This window comes from Ursus arctos, unplaced genomic scaffold, assembly GCF_023065955.2.
Source record: "Ursus arctos isolate Adak ecotype North America unplaced genomic scaffold, UrsArc2.0 scaffold_11, whole genome shotgun sequence".
NCBI classification, from domain to species: Eukaryota; Metazoa; Chordata; class Mammalia; order Carnivora; family Ursidae; genus Ursus; species Ursus arctos.
In genome coordinates, this window is record NW_026622775.1 from 43,595,259 (window position 1) to 43,617,480 (window position 22,222).

At 38.8% G+C, this 22,222-nt stretch overlaps 1 protein-coding gene across 4 annotated transcripts in view; it reads left to right on the forward strand.

Moving 5' to 3' along the window:
- Positions 1-252: 252 nt before the first annotated feature.
- GUCY1A1 (guanylate cyclase 1 soluble subunit alpha 1) overlaps positions 253-22,222 on the forward strand; it is a 62,415-nt gene continuing 40,445 nt past the window's right edge. Inside the window, exons 1-2 of one of the 4 annotated variants that reach the window (XM_026499532.4) lie at positions 253-562; positions 963-1,036. The gene's annotated coding sequence lies outside the window, so the exon portion shown is untranslated. The other 3 variants (XM_026499533.4, XM_026499534.4, XM_026499535.4) reach the window with 3 other exon arrangements.

Below are 22,222 nucleotides of genomic sequence, written 5' to 3' on the forward strand. Positions count from 1 at the left end.
CACCGAACCAAGCAGAATCAGGACTTACTGGGAAGATGTGTAAGATTTGCAACCGCAGAATTGCATTTGCAAAGGCTTAGAATGGTTTTAAACCTGTAAACCAGGACAAGAAAAGCGTCCGGGCGGTATTCACTTCTCTCATGTTGGAGGTTTTAACTACTGTAAACAACATTTTATCTGGACCAGTGCGTAGTGAAGATTTTTTTTTTCTAAGTGAGCCAAATTTTCCTTGAGTTCCCTCCCTTTTTGTGTGTCTCTTCCTTTGTCCCTGTCCCTTCTGTCTCCACACAGTAACTGCTGGGATGGCGATTGGGCGGCTGGAGAGGCCAGGACTCAGTTCGCCTGCCCTAGTCTGGGCGTAGTGGGTGGGACTCCAGCACAGAGCTGATTTTCCAAAGCAGGTTTCTTCGCAGTTTTCCGACACTTTGGCTGCGCTAAGCCCGAGGCAAAAGGCAAAGAGCAGCCGGGGAGCCGCCCCAGACGACCGACACCTGCGGGGGGAGAGGGGGCGGGGAACGTCACGAGCATCGGCGGGACCCAGACCCGGAGTGACCTCACCATGGTGCGTTTTAGTCGCTACTTTCTTTTTCAGTCTTTCGGTGTAGGGAAGTGGAAGGATTCTGAAAAGAACTTGAATGCAGTAGGGAAAGGGATTATAAGGGATCCTTTGGAGTCATCAGAGAGAGAGAGAGAGAGAGAGAGAGAGAGATACAGAGACAGGGAGGGACCACAGCCAGAGCTGATAGAGTATTTGGGAGCAGAGCGGGGAATGAGGTTTGCGAGGCACGTCGCGTCCCGCCCTGCCTGTTGAGCAGGTAGGCAGGAGTGAGCCCAAGTGTGAGTACCGCGGTCGCGTGTTTGTTGGATGCACTTGCGCCCGGACTGACAGGTGCGACTGCAGGGTCCCCTCTCCCGCTCACCCTCTCCTGTCCCTGACGCCCACTCTCTTTCTGCGTTCGCAGTGGGGATTTGCCAGGCGCGCCCAGGAGCAGCCGGCGATCCGGAAACGCAGCCGCGAGGTCTGGCAAGCCACCGGGTAAGTGGTCTCTGCGTGCCCGCGCGGCTCGGGGCTCCCCAGAGAGGCAGTCCCTCTCCCCGGGCCCCTGGCCTGGGCTCATCCCCCTTCCCCTCCCTGGGAAGACTTCCGCGCGCTCCCAGCTGCTCAGCCCCTGGGGGCCCGGGGCCGGGTTCCCACGCTGGGGAGGAGCGAGGGAGCAAAGGAGACGGCGCCCGGGGGCCCGGCTCAGGGCCCGGGGGAGCTGCGGGGCCCGAGGGAAGAGGACTGACGGGGGTGGGCGCCGGGCCGCGCAGCGCCAGCGGCGGCGCTCGGAGAGCCGGGGCGTGAGAACGCACGGGGCGCGCTGGGGCCGCTGCTCTCCCACGGCCAGGGCGCCGGGGCCGCGGGCTCACGCGAGGGCCAGCTGCGGCAGCAAAGGGCCGCCGGGACCTTAGAGCCGGCCGGCGCTCGAGGCCGCGCCCCGGCTTTACCGCAACTTCACCCCGCCGGCTGCTGGGTGGGCGAGCCGTTCGCCCTTGGGGAAAGCAAACAGCTGCGGTCGCCCGATTGCTTAGAAAAAGCATCCAGCAAACTTCCAGCGGGGCTGCTCGGGGCTGGACGGAAGAGTAAGTGTGTGTGTGTGTGTGTGTGTGTGTGTGTGTGTGTGTGCACGCGCGCGGTCTAATTTGGCAGTCCAATTTTCTGCTTGCATTACTACTGCAGCACTTGGGGAAATGGTGAGCAGGGGATCACAACCGTCTCTGCGCGTCGGGTCCGTGCCTGCAGCCTGTCCTTGCTGAGCCGAGCAGCCTCACAGTGGCGTTTGTGTGAGGGGCTGCAGGCATCGTGGTCATGTGATTTCAGGCTATGGATTTCGTGCGTCTTTCTTTTGCTCACTTATTTCCTACGGTTCTTCGTTTTGCACTCGATGAACAGTTTGTATCTTCTGAAGTAATGCAGGTTGAACCTCTCCCTTAATGGTAACGGGTCAGAGGCACCTGGTTTCCAACATACTGAAAACCCGTCTGAGTTTTAAATACAACAGGCCATAGTGTGTGTGTGTGTGTGTGTGTGTGTGTGCATTTCTTATGTATCAATAGTGATTTTTCAGGGTCAGTCTTCCGATGGTGATATCATTAAATGTCTACCTACTTACTTGAAGTAGTCTTAGTGGGAAAATCATTAACGCTCTGGGTTACATACATAAACGTTGAAGCACTTAATGATCGAGATTTTTAGATCTTGGTTCATAGTGTGGAAGTAATCTGTTGCCTTTCCTAAAATGGCTATATTTCTCTTCAGGAGTGGTCACATCAGGTGCTCTACTATGAAGAGTGGTAAAAAGTCAGTAACAATAAAAATATAACAACAATATGAAAATCTAAAATTCCAAACCAAACTTTAATTTGGCAAAAAACTGTATAAGCTTTATTACTCTTTGAGCGAGATTGTGTAGTCTGTGTTCTGTTAAGTTCTTACACAGCTGAGTCTGTAGATGTCCTTCAAGGAGTCGTGAAGCCCCGGATATTGTATTTAAACATTTGAGTTGCTGCATTTTTGGGTTGATAGTCCAGAGTCCTCAGATATCTATAAGGATGTTACATTTACAAGATAGAGATAGAAAATAGAAAAATAGCCACGAAGTTAAAATATATAAGGTTTACTTTTTCTTGTCCAAACAGTAGGCTTTCTACATAAAGCCTGCAGACATAAAATGGCTGGAAATATTCTAGAATAACTCATGTTACGATAATTAAACATTTCATGTAAGATAGGCCCACTTGTATGTTTTTAAATGTGTCAGGAAACTTGGTAGGTAAACTTTATGTAGTAGAAATTTGTGATGAATAGATAGGTATATTCTGTTTCTTCCTGTACTGTAAGATCTCTTTCTAGTATGACGCAGAAAATAAAAATTATATTTTTCTCTATTTGAACCCCAACAGAAATATAAAGTACTTAAACTTGCTGTGGTGTTTCGAAGTGTAGGAATATAAATAATCCCTTAAAGGCCCTGTTTTTAGATGTCCAGGTATAATTTATGTAAGATAGTTTTCTGTCATTTAGAGAATGCAGGAGAAAATGTAAAGGTATTTGACTTATATTTGGTAACACCAATGGAAAAAGAAATGTGGGAAGCTTCGTAAGCCTTAGTCCTTATATTTCTTATAACTATGGTTTATGAAACAATCTTATTTTAAGGCATTATATTGAAAAACTTTTAACATTGCACTAAAAATTAAAGAAGTGATAACTAAAATTAAATTACTTCTATTATGAATACGTCAATAAAATATTCCCATGCCTAAATGTCAACCGTTGTGTCATAGATACTTTTCAAACAAAAAGACTTAAATCTTTAGTTAATACCAGGTTTGTTTGGTGTTTTTTATAAATTAAGATTAGATAACCTTGAATTTTGTCAAAAAGCATATCAGGGAAATTAAATCCTGTATTTATATTTGTAGATTACATTTGCTAACAATTAATAATGACTGTAGGGGGGAGAATATTGATTTTTAAAATAGTATCAGTACCCAAAAAATCTCTAGTTCAAAATCAAATGAGCCTTAAGAATTAATTTCTCCAGGTAAGGAGAAGTAGAAAGCTAAACCAGTATTTGAATAAACCAAAAAGTATGTTACTGAAGGGAAAATTTTTTGGAGGAAATTACTTATTGAGAATATTTTCTATTTGTCAGATTTGCCAGGAAGTTGCTTAGCTTTTTTTTTTTTTTTTTTTTTGCTGGGATACATAACTTTTATGGCACTGATTTTTATATCATTTAATTATAGATATTCACCCAAGCTACTTTTCTTAAATACTACTAATTACTTTTCTGCATATTTGTAGAAAGAGATATTTTTCTTCGTAAAATATCAGTAGAAATTACTTATTAGGTGCCTATGTGATAGTTTTGAGTATTTCTACCTTGACCCGATACAAGAAGAGTTTTTGACAATTTTTAGGTCTTTATGTGAACAAATTTGGTTGTCCATAGACGAGTTGACTTATTTGGAGTTGTAATAATGTTCTGGCTATCCTGAATCACATTTGCTTATTTTTATTTCCCTCAAACAATTTAGAAGTGTCTGACCTATTTCATATTTTTTTCTCTCTTCTGGGTTCGGGCCAACAGATTTTATCTTCTTCTAGTCATGAGGGTTATAGAGTAGGAATAGAATTATTTGCAAGGAGTGAAGAGCTTTAGGTAAGCTCCCTCCTCAGCCTACAGGAGGAAAGAATGGTTACCTTATAAAACTTGAGGGTCTCTGGGGCATGATTACGTAACCCTTGGGATAAAAATGTGATATTCACTGCTTGTAATTACTCATATCACTTACCCGAAATGCTTTATGGCAATTAATACTTGTTTTATAATATGAACCCTCCCTTTCAGAAATCAAAGGCAACTCAATTTAATTAACTTACATACCACCACCTCCTCCTCCCCACAGTAGGAATTAGCAAGAAGCCAACAGAAGACAATGGCTTCGGGAGTGAACACCCTGGGGAAAGGAAGTTGGGCAGACCAAAAAAAACTTATTAATCCTGAATTTTTTTCCAGGTCTGACCTATCTACACGTCTCCTTTTTCTATGTGGCATTATATTAGAAATACCTGTAAATATGTCTATATTGCCTACCAAACTCAGATCTCTTTCGGGATACTCATCACTGGATCCCTAGTGCCTGGCACATAGTAGATGTCTAATGAGATTAATTGTGTTGTCTCTAATTCTTGAATTAAGGCTTTTTAATGCCTTGATGCTATACAGTATTCAGTTCAAGAATACAGTTTTTTAAAGAGATATTTGTTTTGCACTGACGCTCCATGGAATATTATGGTCTTGATCACCGAGAGACACTGCTGTGCTCTTCTCTCATGTGGCTTTCAGCCTGTTCAGAACTGCTTGTAAACTGTTATTTCTTTCACCATCGTCCAATTACCTTTTGTTTTTTTAAATTTACATCTTTCACTTGTGTTACCCTGTCCCCAGTACCAGTGCTTTTTGACCTCCCGAACATTCTACTTTCCTTGGGAATCTAAAATAATGGAGGTTTTTCATCAGCTGTCATTGTTCAGGGCTTCATTCAACATCTACGGATCCGGCTTTCACAGGACCCTACCGAACCTGCTCGACCTCCCTCTGGGAGTCCACTGGTATTCACCCCCTCAGGCCTTCTCATCACTCAGGATGGCCCCTGCTGAATGAAAAGCTAAGAATTTCATATTCTTAACCTCTTAACCTTCCACTAATTCCACTCACTCATCACTACCCAACACCCTTCTCTTCCGTTACTATTCGTTGGCCACCCCCACCTTTCTCATATTTTCCTCTCTTCACTTACCACACTCATCTTGAACAGCAATGTCAGCTCTGCTTCAGACTTCAGATCTCTTGCCACTAGACCTGCCAGAATCTGATTCCCTCTAACTTCAGCTTAAGAGATGGTTAACAGTGCTAGGAAGTTATTTTATTCTGTCTTGGATAATTTCATATCAAATTCTCCATAGTACTTGTTCCAGATTTTTCCAGGTTTTCCAATCTGCCCACATTAGCCTTACTCTTTTCATTCTTAGCAGATGACCTTATTTCCATATTCACAGAGACTATTAAGATCAATTTAGGCAAATCATTTCTCAAGATTCATCTGGAACTTAGGAGGCATTTCTTTACTTAACCCGTCCTGAGCATAAGAACTCTTTTCTTATATTGAACTATTTATCTCCATAATATTCGTATGCTGATTATTACCTCTTAGAGTACTTACACAAAATGCTTTTATATATGACTACTCTTGTGTCTCTACTGGTACTATCCAGTTCCTTCACCTCATCCTTAATTGACATGCCTTGAAAGTCTCATTATCATCAGGGTATTTCTCTTTTGGATGCACTCCTGTTTTTCTTAAAGTGTGGTCCCTGGAGCTGAATATCAATGAATGGACTGGTATCATTGAATATATCTGGTTACGTCCCCTGGATACCGTATAGTAAATCACCCTAAAATCTGATCTGTCTTTCCCCCACTTTTTTTGCATCCACACTACACTGTTTAATTATGCATCTTTTTATCCATACTCTTCTGCAGATATACTTCTCCCCAGTTGTACATGTGAGTTGGGACTTTTAAAAATACTTACTGCAATTTAATTTAATCTCTACATTTAGTCTGTAGTTTCAGAAGGTCAAGGTATTTTTGGATTCTAATTCCTTGATAAAGTTTAGCCATTCTTTCCCAATTTGATGGCATTAATAGATTTGATTAGGATACAATTAAGATCTTCATCTAAGTAACTGTAAAAAGTTGAACTGGAAGGACATCTGGTACGATCCTAGATCCTAGACACCTTCTTCTTGCTTTACATCAGTCTATGAATTAGTAGTCCTCTTTATGCGGATATCCAACCAATTATATCATCAATTAACTCTCTTTCTTTGGAGTTGACATTCCTTTGTGTGGCCCAGGAGTATACTGTGACAGACTTGGGCAAAGGCCTTGGGAAAATGCATTTCCACTTTCTGCAGAATAGATACCAAGTTATTATTTTTATATAATGATATGTTCCCTGCCACCCTTCACTAGCTTGTAGGTAACAGCACCTCACATTTTGAATACTCACATACCATAGTTTTACAGTTCTCTTGGGAATCATGCCTGAAATGAACGTCAAGCCCTCTAGGCTAGAGTTGGTGGAATCACCTTCTCTATTTTGAAAACTGAGACAATGGCTGGATTCTTCCTTCTCTTTCAACCCTTCTCCCCACTGTAATATTTTTAAAGATGATTTTAGCTATCCCCTTATTTCATCCGCAAATGCTTTCAGTTCTTTGTAACGCGGTTTCTTCACATGAATGGATTTAAACTCATTTGGAATATTTAATACCATTTTATACCTTGGGCTTTAAATTTGTTATTTTGATTTTGGTCTTAGTTTTGCCAGCACGAATATTATTTTCTTGAGGAACGGAGATGAAACAAAACAACGAGTAGTTCTGCTTGACCAGTCCTGTGCCATCATTTGAATTTCCTCACATCCCCGGCAAGCCGTTGAACTCTTCCTATACCCAATATAAATGCCATTATCTCCACTTTACCGGAAAGATAAATTAGAATTAAAAGAACTTTTTTTTGAATTTGTAATTTTTGAAACCTTCAGCCTATTTTATATTTTATGACATTCCTCTCAGAGGCTGTCGCTTTTTTGTACTTCTTGCAACAAGGTTTGTTATGGGTTATGTTCGTCACTGAGCGACATACACGCACAGTTTATGACCCAGCCCCTGACTTGAGGGAATTTAAAGTCTGCATGTAGAGTTAACGGAACCCAGAAATAGTCTCAGAATTACACAAGATGAGCTTAGTATTAGTGGTGCCTTTCTAGTAAGGTCTGAAGAACTTAGAGGAGAGAGCTTTGCAGAATGGAAATACTGAAGGCTCGCTAGAGAAGATCTGGCTCTGAATTGAGATTTTAAAAGAGGACTGATGTGGGACTTTGCGGGACCTGTAGGATTTAAATTTAGAGAAGAGTGGGAAGGGTGTTCTGGGCAGAGAATAGGAAAGGCGCAGAGCAGAGAGCAGGTGAGTGGGCAGAGCGTGGGGTGTGCGTGTGTGCGTCCACGTGCGTGCATGTCCGTGAGGAACCAGAGTATGAGGGAGAAGGGGTAACGGCAGGTCTTCTCAAGCACACCTTTGAAGTATTCCTTTCTGGAACATTCTGTTATCTCTCCCTCCGTTTCTAGATTTCTTTTCCCTTTGCTCGGTTTTCCCGAGGCCCATACCTACTCAAACTTTTAATCTCAAACTGGGCTGTACTTCTCAGAAACTTTCCCTGACCTTCCCAGCCTGAGTTAAGTGCTTTGTTATGTTTTCCTTCAATGCCCTGTGCTTCCCCATCATATTATTATACTTCCCCATAATTGCCTGCTGAGTTGTCTGCTTTCACCAGTACACTCCTCGGTGGCAGGAGGTACCATTTCTGTCTAGTTCTCATTTTATTCACAGACACCCAGTAGAAGTGTCCCATGGATCGTAAGCACTCAGTAAAAATGTGTGATATGATACAGGCCTGCTGGAGTGATGAGGCTACGTTGGGGCGTATTTATAAAAAGATTTAAGGTAAAGAGAGGTTAGATTACAAAAGACCAGGATGCCAGGCTGAGTTTTTGCTTTATTAGGTAATGTAGAACTACCTTGTTTTTTGAGTTTGGGGACAGGATACGGCACATGCATGACTTTTAATTTGACCTTCGTAAATCAATTCAAACTATTCAAAATTTGATATGCTTTTCTAGATTTAACGAGGAAATTATTTGGCTCCTTACCTTGGAAAAGGTGTTTCCATCTGTGAGGTTGAGAGGCCCCTATAATTCTAATGCCATTCGTTTCATTAGAGAAGTTTTGTTGTTTTACTAGTCTAAGTTTATTTGTAGGATATTGAAGTTATTAGCTGCTGATTGTTCTCAATTTTCAATGATTTTGCCACTTCAGATACTCTCTAAGTAGTTAAACGTTATGTGGTTTATATATGTTCCATTGGTATGTGGTTTATATATGTTCCACTGGTATAACATAAACTTTTAAGTCGTATATTTGTGAGCATAAAATTTAATGAAGATATAGCACAGTAGGTGGAGTATTTGGGGGATTACAACTGTAACATGGAAGAGATTTGGATAAACACATTAACATTGTCAGTACTTGATAGGTCAGTATTTGAAACAAGATATTCTTACAGTGGATTAGTATTCATTTGTAAATGTGATTAGGAAAAGACACTTTTCCCAGTGAACACTCTTTGGGTAAAATTCCATTTTTTAAGTGTTTTAAAATATTTGCCATTGTTAATTGTAAGTAACATTCCTCTTTGTTCACCAAATAACAATTTAATACACCCTGCATCTATTTCTGGTTCTTTTCTCTAGTGATTGGCTTAGAGTAATTCTTAAGCTTGTGTTGTGTTGTCTTATGCTTAAAAAATCAGTGGTGGTATATAGGAGAGCTCGATATTTCTTGAGAGTCTGTTCCTTAGGTAGATAGCAAATTATCTGAACTGAATTTGCCAGCTTTCCCCATCTCCTCTTTCTCTGCCACTCTTTGAAGTTATAAGAATTTATCCTAATTTAGACTGGGTTACCACCACCCGCTACTCACCTGATGGCTTGGCCAAGGGCAAGAAGGTTTTTGAAGGGTATCATAAGTCCATCTACCATAAAAGTTTTTCTTCCACCAGTCCTCTCCTAGGGACCACTCCTTTGGATTAATGTAGGCCTTTGGATTTTATCTCTAGGAGCCCCTGGAATAACTGTTTTACTTGGAAGAAGAGCATAACCTTGTTTGCCCAATAGCAAAAGTCACATTTATTATGTTGCCTTCTACCTTCAAGCAAAAGTGTGGTTTTTTGGACCGTAGACCTTTAAATGTAAGAGAAAAAGAAAACTGAAAGACCTAGCATGTAGGGCATAAATGAGAAAGGTAGATACAAGTAGGGTCCATTGGGTGACAATATAGTGTTCAAACAGGAAGAGGAAGGTTAAAAAAAGTTCAAGGTCCTGAAAAGAGTTCTTTCTTCACACTTTTGTTCCCTATCCTGAGGGTGGTTAGAACACTTTCTTCACCTGCATGTTGTGGCCTTGATTATCTATCTAAATCAAACCAGAGTAACATCAGTTTAGTTATGTTTAGCTTAATATTGAATCTGTTTCGGTACATAGTGGAAATTGGTAGCTGTAGGTTGTCATAGTCTTTTTTTACCATTTTAAGGGGTGTGGAGATCATGCGGTGTTCATAATTTCAAAGAGTCTGCCAGCTTTATTTTACTGTCTAACTCTGCTGGTCAATGTCTTGGTTATTCTCTTACTTGAGTTCTGTGTTATGGACATATTGTCTTTACTGTAATTGGTCACCAAGCTCTTTTTTGTTTGTTTGTTTCTGTCATTGTCTTTTGCACATCTTTTTCTACTCCTTGGAATACCTTTCTTGTTTTCTATGCCTTGTTATTTCTTACTTATTCTAGAAGATTCAGCTGAAGTCTTTTTTCGAGGAAGCATTTACCAGTGTACTGTGTTGGGTTTAGATGCAGATTTTCTGTCTTCCCATCACATGTCATGAGAGATCACATTTTAACTGAATCATGTGCTTTAAGTCTGTCCACACCCCATTCCCTACATGAAACATTCCTTAAGGGTCTAGTGTTGGTTTGTTTTATTTCTTTTTGTTTTGGGTTTCTGAAACCTCGTCTGTTAGAAATTAGTCATAGATGCTTAATAAATATTTCTGGGATATATGAACAAATGAATGAATGATTGGATGAATGGATAAATGGAGGAATTCAGGTAGAAGAAAGAGGGAAGATTTTAAGGGAAGATTAGGTAGAGTAATTATAAAGAAAGGTCCTGGAGAAAGCATGTTGTGATGGAGTCCAGAGCAGTATATAGACTTTAAAGAGGAAGTACATTGTCTTGTCCAACATCAGAGAGAAGGATACATGGGTGGATACAAAATTAGTGTGACATTAAGATAAATGCTGTGGAAAAGCAAAGTGGTGTTACCCAAATGATTTGTGAGATATAAACCTGAAGTGTATTATCTGTAAGCATTAACTGTGCATTTGGCAAAAGAACCCACAATTATTACATAATAGTTTGAAATAAAAAGTAATCTTTTTTTTTAAGATTTCATTTATTTATTTTTGTGAGAGAGAGAGAGAGAGAGAGTGAGTGCAACGCAAGCCAAGCCAGAAAGGTGGGGAGGGGCAGAGGGAGAATCAGGCTCCCCACTGAGCAGGGAGCCCGATGCAGGACTTAATCCCAGGACCCTGGGATTATGACCTGAGCTGAAGGCAGAAGTTTAACCCACTGAGCCACCCAGGCGCCCCCTTTTCTTCTTTTTTCAAAGACTTTATCTATCTATCTACCTAGTTATTTATTTATTTTAGAGAAAGTAAAAGAGGGTGAGTGGGGGGAGGGACAGCGGGAGAGGGAAAGAGAATCTTAAGCAGGCTCCCTGAGCATGAGACCAATGCAGGACTCTATCCCAGGACCCTGAGATCATGACCTGAGTGAAAATCAAGTCTGGGCACTTAACCAACTGAGCCACCCAGGCACCCCAAAAGTAATATTTTTTTTTAACATTTAAGAAATTCAAGTTCTTTTGGTTGAAGTATATGAAAAAATTCCAGCCTTACACTGATACACAGTTGGAAAGGGAGGAGTGATTTAATAGTGTTTTCAGATAATTATAGATTTTTTGGGTATAAAAATTTCAAAAATTGAAACATGATCATAACTTAAAGGTTACTTGCAATATGGGACATGAAACCATTAAAATCTATGTTCTGTGAATGGTTCCTTATTACTGCGTGCTTTTGTAACACCATGGTCATTGGAAAATACTGGTTCGTTGAGCTTTGCCAGGGTTAACAAACGTTGATACATTTTACATTTTATCGTATAGTATCAAAACATCACATTCATCAATATCACCATGGATCTCATCCGGAAAAATTTTTAGTATTGCGAAGCTGTCGAATTCACCATGGCAGATGTAGAAGGTATACCTGTGGTGTGGTGTGATGGCTGAGAAGGTCTTCCAGTCTCATCTTTTCAAGCCAAGAATCCATTGATAAGTATATGAAAAATACAAATAAATTTTCCTTTCAATTGGAATAAATATTACTAAATTCTAACATAGCAGCTTAAGTGAAAATTTGCAGTTTAGAAAACTTAACATAATTTAATATTACTGCAAAACAGCAAAATGTAGTCATTTTTTGTGTTTACATGAACGTGTAAGAAAAACTGAGGAATTCCAAAATAATGATTTATTGAACAATGATGAGGTTACAGAGATAATAGCGATTTTAACCAGTGATTTCTGGGAAGGGCACAACAGAAGTTCTGAGAATAAACTGAGTTAATCTGTGAACATACATTGACACACTTAATCTACTGCCATAGAAAGTTCTATGCGTGCACACATTCTATTAGCTGATAAAATAAGGACATTATTAGATGTCGTATAGCTTCTGGAAAGCTGCACTCAATACCTTTGAGAGAATGAGAGTGAAGAGAGCATCTCCTATCTCAGTAATGTTATGAAAATAGTTGTGATGTTGCATATCCTTCAAAGGGCCTCAGGGCATCCCCAAGGATTTGCAAATGACACTTTGAGAACTACTGCTTTAGGTCAACCGAGCCTGGAACAATGTAACACATACACGTGCTAGAATAATTTTATACCTAATTTCAAAAACTAGGAGTCAACATTTATTAAGCACATATCATATTCCAAGCATTGTTAAAACTGAGTTAAAATTAAAGCTTTATTGAGCCCTTTGAGAAATGTTCAACCTTATCGCTTAATGTACAAATGAGGAAAGGGAGTCAAGAGCAGAAAAGTAACTTGCCTTAGTGTCATACCTTCTGTTAGTGGTGGAACCAGTGTTTGTAGCTAGGCAGCGTCCATCCTCTTAAATACCATGTTTTACCACCTTTCCTGGCTATAGAAAAGCTTTATCGTGCTTTCTAAATGATTTTGCATATGATCAATAGCATATTTGCTTACACAGTAGTCAACTTAGACTCTAGAGTTAGGTTTCAAAGACCTGTGAACTTCCAAATTAGATGCATGAAATAAGAAGGCATTTGAAAGACTTTTGATAGAAATTCAGTTAAATTAAAATACAATATCTTTAAATTTCCCACCAGTCTAAAGTTGTTATGATTGTAATGTTTAGGTAACTCTTTTCTTCCTATGTATTAACTCTTTAAGAATATTTTGTTGGATATATATGATTTAAGGGAAACAGATTTGTTTCCTTTCTTCAGTCCTTAAATTTTTTTGTTTCATTATTTGCTAATTTCCATGATTCTTGGCTGGTTTTTTTTTTCTTTTTATCTTTTAATTTGAGAATTTTGGTGACTAAATGCTTAGATGTGATTTTCTTTGTATTTATCATGCATGGGGATTTGCTGAACTTCTTGGATCTGTGAGTTAATGCTATTATCATATATGGACTAGTCCCAGCCATTTCAAATATATCTTCTTCCTACATCCCTCTCTCTTCTCCCCCCCACCCCGGGGACTCTAAATACATGGACATTAGACCTTGTGGTATTGTTCCATAGATTTCAAGTGGTGATGGTGGTGGTGGTGGTGGTGGTGGTGGTGGTGGTGGTGGTGGTGGTGTTATTGTTGTTGTTGTTGTTGTTGTTGTTGTTGTTGTTGTTCTTCTTCTTCTTCTTCTTCTTCTTCTTCTTCTTCTTCTTCTTCTTCTCCTCCTTTCTTCTTTTTCTTCTTTTTTGATGTGTATTCTCTTTGTGATTCTGTTGGGGTTGTTTCTATTAACCTGACTTCAAGTTCACTGATCCTTTCCTCTGATGTTAAGCCAGTTAAATGGAATTCTTTATTGCTGGTATTGTGCTTTTCATTTTTAGCATTTCCAATTGTTTCATTTTCTTTGCTTGCCATTTCTCAGTGGATACTCTATTTACACATGCACACATATATATTAAGCTGCAAGTATGGAAGACTGAGTCAATATAAATTGTGGGACATCGCTGAGTTCTAATCTATCTTTCAGCAGTTAAAAGGTTGATAAACATTTAACCAGCTTTTCTTGACCCCTGCCTGGGGGAGATTCTGTCACCTTCCACCACTTCATCTGGGATGAAAATAGCCATGAGTCTCATCCCTTCCAAGGCCTGTAATTTTTAAAATTTATTTTGGAATCTATTTCATTTAGGTTTCTTTGAGTTCTCCACTGAGTTGTTTTTTTTTAAAAAACAACTTAGACGTTGTGTAACTTATGTACAATAAATCTCACGTATGTAAAATACACAGTTAGATATGATTTGACAGATGTATACACCTGTGAAACCACCACGATCATCAACATAAAAACGATTCCCATCACCCCTTGAAAGTTTTCTTGTGTCTTTTGCCCATCAATTCCCCACTTCTCCTTTGTCCCCCAGGCAATAGTTGATCTGCTTTCTGTACTTACAGATTTATTTGCAGTATCTAGGTTTTATGGGGAAGTAATGTATTCTTATATTGTGGTCTCTTGAATGTGGTTTCATTCACACAGTTTGAAATTTATCTTCCTTGTTGCGTGTATCTGCTGAGTAATAGTCCTTTACGTGTGTAGCTATACAACATCTTTTTATTTGTTCCCATGATCAGAGACATTTAAATTTTCTCCAGATGTTGACTATTACAAAACACACACACACACACACACACACACACACACACACACAAACTGCTGTGAACATTTGCATTCAAGTCTTTGTTTGAAAATATGTGTACCTTTCTTTTTGGGTAAATACTTAGAAATGGAATAGCTGGGTGGTATGAGAAGGCATGTTTAACATTTTAAGAAACCACCAAACTGTTTTACAAAGTAGTTTTTCCTTTTTACATTCCCACCAGCAGCATATAAAAAATTCCAGTTATCCCACATCATCACTAAGTCTTGGCATTGTCAAAGTTTTAAATTTTAGACATTCCAATGGGTTTTTGCCTCATAATTAATATTATTGGACATAGGAAGAGATATTTGTGGGATATTCGTATATATTTTTTAGTGAAATATCTGTTCAGATCTCTTGCCCCTTTTTAATAGAATTGCTTGCTTTCTTATTTAGAGGTAAAATTTATATATTCTGAATTTAATTACTTTGCTGATATATGTGTGGCAAATGTTTTCTCCCAGTGTGTGACTTATCTTTCTGTTTATTTAATGACATCTTTTGAAGAGTAAAAGATTTAAAATTTTGATGAAGTCTAATTTATTATTTTCTTTGATGTTTCATGATTTGTTTTTTCTCTTTAAACATCTTTGCTACGTACAAAGTCACAAAGATTTTCTCCTGTTTTTTTCCTACAAGTATTATTTTAACATCTACATTTATGGCTGTGATCCACGTAGAATACATTTTTGTATGTGGTGTGAAATACGGATCAGTGTTCACTTTGTTCCATATGCATATCCGGTTGTTCCAACATCATTTATTGAAAAACCTTTTTTTTCCCCTCATTGAATTGCCTCGATATGTTGGTTGTAAAATTGAATACACAAATCTGGATCTGTTTTGGGGCTCGCTAGTCCATTGATCTCTATCTTACTCCTTTCAAACCAATATCAAATTCTTTTGATTACTTTATCTTTATAATAATTTTTTTTAAAGATTTTATTTATTTATTTGACAGAGATAGAGACAGCCAGCGAGAGAGGGAACACAGCAGGGGGAGTCGGAGAGGGAGAAGCAGGCTCATAGCAGAGGAGCCTGATGCGGGGCTCGATCCCATAACGCTGGGATCACGCCCTGAGCCGAAGGCAGACGCTTAACCGCTGTGCCACCCAGGCGCCCCTATAATAATTTTTAAATAAGGTGTATCAATCTTTCAGTGTTGTTTTTCATCTTTAGTATTGATTTAGCTATTCTATGTCTTCCGGTAAATCTTAGTATCATTTTTTCAATATTTCCTAAAATGATAGCTAGGATTTTAATTGGGATCGCTTTGAATTTATAGACTAGTTAGGAAAATTTGGTACATTAACAATATTAAGCATGATATACCTCTGCATTTCTTTGGCCTTCCTTATTTTATCTTAGCAGTGTTTGTAGTTTTCAGTGTAGAGGTCTTGCAAACCTTTGGTTAGATTTATTTCTAAGTATTTCATATTATTGATATTATTATATACGGATTTTTGAAAATATTATTTCCCAGTTGTTTACTGTTAGTACAGAAATTGCAACAGATTTTTGTAGATTAGCATACAAACATACATACATAGTTGTGTCTGCAACCTTGCTAAATTCATGTCTTAGTTCTTACTGTTACAGGCATGTTTCACTTTATTATGCTTCACAGATACTGTGTTTTTACAAATTGAAAGTTTGTGGCACGCCGAATCCAGCAAGTCTCCTAGTGCCATTTTTCCAACAGCATTTGCTCACTTTGTGTCTCTATGTCACAATTTGGAATGATCATGGTATTCCAAAGGTTTTCATTTTATATTTGTTATGGTGATCTGTGATCAATGGTTACAACTCACTGAAAGCTCAGATGATGGTTAGCATTTTTTAGCAATAAAGTACTTTTTAGGGGCACCTGGGTAGCTGAGTTGGTTAGGCTGCCGACTCTTGATTTCAGCTCAGATCATGATCTTGGGGTGGTGGATCAGGCCCTGCGTCAGGCTCTGTGCTCAGCAGGGAGTCTGCTTGGGATTCTCTCTCTCCCTCTCCTTCCACCCCTCCTCGCCCCCACCCTCTCGCTTCCTCTCTGTCTCTCAAATAAATAAGTAAATCTTTTTTAAATAAGATACTTTTTAATTAAGATATATACATTTTTTAGACATAATGCTGTTGTACATTTAATATAGTATGGCGTAAACATGACTTCTATTTGCACTGGGAAACCTAAAATTCACTTAACTCACTTTATTGCAATTTTGCTTTATTGCCACTGTTTGGAACTAAACTTGCAATATCTCTGAGATATGCTTACATTTGGTAGATCCCTCGGGAACTCCTGCATGAACAATTATATATACATGCGACAAACAGAGATAGTTTCACTTCTTTCTTTCTAATCTTTGTGTCTTTTATTTCTCTTATTGCAATAATTAGGATCTAACATCAATGGAATTGATTAGGTGTAGTGAGAGGAGGCATCTTTGCCTTATTTCTGATCATAGTAGAAAGTGTTAAGTCTTTAATTTTGGTTATGACTTTTACTGTAGTTTATATAGATGCCCTCTGATAGATTTTTTTTTAAACTATGATTATGTATTTTATCTAGCTAGTTCTCATTCTTGGGGCTGGAGTAGGAGTCTCTTGTGATTTTCTACAATCTAATGGGAAGTGAAGACTCCGTACTTTGACTTTAAGTAACTTGATACAGATGTGGTTAAGTATTTCTATTTATAGAAAACTACCAATATACATAACTAAAGAACAAGAGATTTCCCATTCTCAAAATCCTTCCTTCAAACTTGCTACTTCTCAATGTGATCTGTAATCAATCACACTGTAGTATTTCCTCACCATAACTCCTGCTTCCTTTCACTTTTGCTCTACTATTCTTATTGAAATTTGTCTCATAAAAGCTATAAATGCCTTTTTAATCTAAAAATCAGATATTTTCTCAGTTCTCCTGCTATGGACTGAGTTGTGTTCCCACCCAAATTCATGTTTTGAAGCTCTAAAAATCTCCAACGTATTTGGGGCAGGGGCCTTTGGTAGATAATTGGGCATTAGATGAGGTCATGAAGGTGAGACCCTCATGATGGGATTAGTGCCCCTACAAGGAGAGACAGCAGAGAACTTGCTTTTTCTTTCTTTCTTTTTTTTTTTTTAAAGATTTTATTTATTTATTTGACATAGATAGAGACAGCCAGCGAGAGAGGGAACACAAGCAGGGGGAGTGGGAGAGGAAGAAGCAGGCTCATAGCAGAGGAGCCTGATGTGGGGCTCGATCCCATAACGCCGGGATCACGCCCTGAGCCGAAGGCAGACGCTTAACCGCTGTGCCACCCAGGTGCCCCTTCTTTCTTTCTTTCTTTCTTTCTTTCTTTCTTTTTTTTTTTTAAGATTTTATTTATTTATTTGACAGAGATAGACACAGCCAGCGAGAGAGGGAATACAAGCAGGGGGAGTGGGAGAGGAAGAAGCAGGCTCATAGCGGAGGAGCCTGATGTGAGGCTCGATCCCATAATGCCGGGATCATGCCCTGAGCCGAAGGCAGACGCTTATCGACTGCGCTACCCAGGCACCCCGAGAACTTGCTTTTTCTCTTCTTGCACCATGTTGGAATACAGTGAGAAAGTAGCCATCTACAAGCCAGGAAGAGAGCTTTTACCAAACCCAGCCATGCTGGTACCTGATCTTGAACTTTCAGCTTCGAGAACTGTGAAAAACGAATGTTTACTGTTTAAGCCCCCCAGTCTATAGTATTTTGTTACATTGGCCTGAGCTGACTAATAGACCCCCTTGCCTTCTTCAGACTTGCAAAATATACTTCTTTTTGAACATGTGACCTCTTCTGTTTCCATTCTCATCATAGTTTTCCAATTGCTGCTTCTCCCTCTTAGTCATAACAATCCTTCTCCAACTCTTAAATATGAATATTCCCCCAGAGTAATGAATTTGACTATTTTCTTTCTCTACTTGCAGCCCTTTGACATTAAACAGTTTGAATTAAAGTCAACTTTAAGAGTTTCCTCCGTGTGGAGGACCACACACTCATGTCTCTAATGCTTAATGAAAAATTCCAATTTTCAAGTGTATCACTACCTACATGTCCTGCTAAAAGTTCAAGATCCGTGTGTACAAAATGAAATTCAGTATCCCTTTCTTCAAGCCTACTTCTGTTGCCTCTTTCTATTAATGGCACCATTATCTTTCCAGACAAAACCTCAAAGTCATCTTGTTCCTCAGATCTAGTCATTTGCGACATGATCCAACTTTAATTTTATAATATCTCTAGCACCCATCCTTTCCTGCCCCTTCCCACAGCTTCCTTCACTCCTCACATTCACTTACACTGTCTCCCTCTCTGGCATGAGTTTTTGCTAATGACTTTATGGCCAAACCCTAGTCATTTTCAAAACTGAGCTCAAATTCCATGCATTCCAAGAAGCTATCTCTGATCATCTTGTTGCTGCCACTGCCTAAAAGCAATTTTTCTTATAAACATCATTAATTTTCTGTCTCTACCTATCCTCCACTTTTTATTATAGCCATTTATGAAAATGTGTATCACCCATACTAGACTTTGAAGAAGATTAAAGAAAGGAATAATTTCATCTTTTTCAGAAACTCAGTAACTATTGATTGCATTGTAAGTTCATTTATTAATAACTCATTATAAAACTTTTTTTCAAGAAGAAACATGGTTTGTAGGCTCCAATTCAGCCTTGTTTTACTTCTATTTTATACTTTTTTGCCTGTTTTGTCTTTTATATTCATTATAAAAATAGCCTAATATTAGTATATTAATAAAATATACTAATTCATATTTATTGAATTAATTCATATTTATTGAATACCAAATACTATTGAATACCAAATACTGATGCTGTGCTCAGTGCTTCTGACAAAGCAATGAACTGTAGGAAGCATGTATGGTTGTTTACTTAGCTAATTTCACAGAGAAGTGGGAAAAGGGGCTTCTTTGTCACACTTAAGTAAACTTCATAAATTTCTATCAATAACAAGATTTCTCCCTTCCAAAAAGGGTAAACAATAAATGAGAAAAGAGAAAAGAAATAATAAAAATAAATAAGATGGTGAATACAGAATAATAAAATAGAAAAGAAAAATATAAAGGAAAACATTTTGAAACACTTTTCTTCTCAAATTGTGTGCCATTATATATATTATGTATCTGTGCCTCTACATACACAAGATCCAGTGAAACTAAAATGAAAAGATGGAGTGAATTTGATAATAAGGATTTAAGCTTTCTAACTCTTTCCATGTTTATAACAGATGACTTCAAGCCAGTCATTCTGTCATTTAATTACAGCATAAAATAACTCATTGGAGGGACGCCTGGGTGGCTCAGTCTATTAAGGATCTGCCTTCGGCTCAGGTCATGATCTTGTGGTCCTGGGATCAAGTCCCACATTGGGCTCCTTGCTCAGCGGGGAGCCTGCTTCTCCCTCTGCCTGCTGCTCCCCCCTGCTTGTGCTCTCGCTCTCTCTCTGACAAATAAATAAAGTCTTTAAAAAAATAATTTAAAAAAATAAAATAACCCATTGGAAGTCCAAAATTGAATAAATTGCGATCTACATTGGCTAGTTAAATTAAGTCTGGAAACATACCTACTTTCTTTGTATTTTTTAAAAGGATTTTATGTGTATATTTATTTTAGAGAGATAGAGCAGTGAGTAGGGGGGAGGATCTCAAGCAGACTCCATGCTGAGTGAGAAGCCAAAGTGGGGCTTGACATAACAACTCTGAGATCACAACCTGAGCTGAAAATAAGAGTTGGATGCTCAACTGACTGAGCCACCCCCATGCCCCCATACCAACTTTCAATTAAATGACAAAAATTGGATCATGAGTAAGGTTATTTAGAAAATATTTTTAGGGAATTGAAAAAAGACTAATGATAGCTTCTTGAGAAAGTGCAAAAGGTGATGAGAAAATCATGAAAAAGAGTCTGGGGAAATATTGTAGAAACAACAGACAGCCAAAGCAATCTTATGGTATATATTAATATTAATTCATTATTATTATTAATGATGATGTAAGCCTCTGATTGGACTAAGCTAAAGTATTTTTTTGAGCTGAAGTATTTTTAACTCTCAAATTATTAAGAGTGGAACTTGAACTAAAATTAGTGTTAAAAAGAGATGCCTGGGTGGCTCAGTTGGTTAAGCGTCTGCCTTCAGGTCAGGTCATGATCTCAGGGTCCTGGGATCGAGTCCCACGTCCAGCTCCCTGCTCAGCTGGCAGTCTGCTTCTCCCTCTCTCTCTGCAGTTCCCCCTGCTTGTGCTCTCTCTCTCTCTCAAATAAATAAATAAAATCTTTTTAAAAAATTGCTGTCAAAAAAATAAAAATAAATGAAAAATAAAATGACTAAGTGTTAAATTTTTCTCAAAGCAGTCCCTGCAGTTGTTGGAGGTCCACAAAAGGAGGAGAACTTTTCTGCATTTCAGTTGAAGGGGTGATCAGAGAATACTTGATCCTTGAACAATGTGGGGGTTAAGGGCACTGACCCCCTCATGGTTGAAAATTCACATGACCTTTGACCCCCCAAACGTAGCTACTAATAACATACTGTTGACCTGAAGCCTTAGCAATAGCATAAACAGTTAACACCTATTTTGTGTGTCATATGTATTATAGACTGTATTTTTACAGTAACTACGTTAGAGAAAAGGAAATGTTATTAAGAAAATCATAAGGAAAATACATGGACAGTACCATACTGTATTTATTGAAAAACATATCTGTGGATAAGTGGACCAGTGCAGTTCAAATTCGTGTTTTTCAAAGTTCACTTGTATATTGGAGTAAATTCTGGGCTTGTAGTCCATCTGCCAGTTCCCGTCTGACTCTATAGCTCAGTAACTTTGGGGTTTGGTCCAAGTCATTGAAATCTGACTTCTGTTCTGCCATCTGCAAGTAGGAAGGGTTGCAATACATAGTCTCTAATATCTTTTCTAGTTCTAAGCTTCTATTATGTAAATGCCTGTGTCTTTATGTTCACTTCTATGTAGGAGATACTGAAATGGAGAAGAGAAATTTCTTGGGGTTTACTATGAAGAGGACGCTTCCTTTAACTTTTCCCAGTTTGAATCAATTAGATGTAAAAAGGCATTAAAATAATATGGTTGTGGTTTGGGATTTAATGGGAAAGAACTTGGCCTTTCTCAACATGTAACTTTGTGAGTATCCAAATATATACCTGCAAAGGACACGTTCAGAAGCCAAAATTTATTTCTGGTAATGATCTCTTTTAATTTAATCATTATGTAAAAGTTCAGACGGAATGGAATTTGTGTTGGACTCTGCTGCATTTCTTTTGCTGGCCTGGTTCCAGCTCGAGCATCAAGGATCTGTATCCCACTGTTGGTGACAGAAGGTCGTTTTCTGTCTCGTGAATCAGAAGAGCTCTGCTGTTGAACCAAGGACTCAAGAAGGCCCCTGACTACCCATCATGCCTCCGGGCGCTTCCAGAGAAACAACTTTCCTGGGGTCTCCGGGGTGGGATTTTTGGATGAATTGTAAATTGTAGAAGAGGGAGGTCTTTTTGAAAACACCTTTATATACCTTCTCCAGGCATGTTACCCACTGAGCACCTTCATGTGTTCACTATCCCAGAAGCTCTCCATAACCCCTTTGGTTAGAATTTTTTATGGAGGCTGCATTAGGTAGGCACGATTGATGAAATCACCATTAGTGATTAACTCTACCTTCAGTCTTTCTCCTTTCTCCAGAGACCAGGCTGGGATAGAGAATTCCAATCCTCCAATCACATGGTTGGTTCCCCCGGCAACCAAGCCCCATCCTGAAGCTATCCAGGAGCCTTATCACTTTGGAGATTCCTTGGGTTTTAGCAGTCGTGTGCCAGGAAACAACAGGCAGAAGCCAAATATATATTTCTTATTCTGTTACAGCGTGGCTGTGTTCCAATGAAACTTTATTTATGGACACTGAAATCTGAATCTCATATCGTGTACATGTATCATGAAGTATTC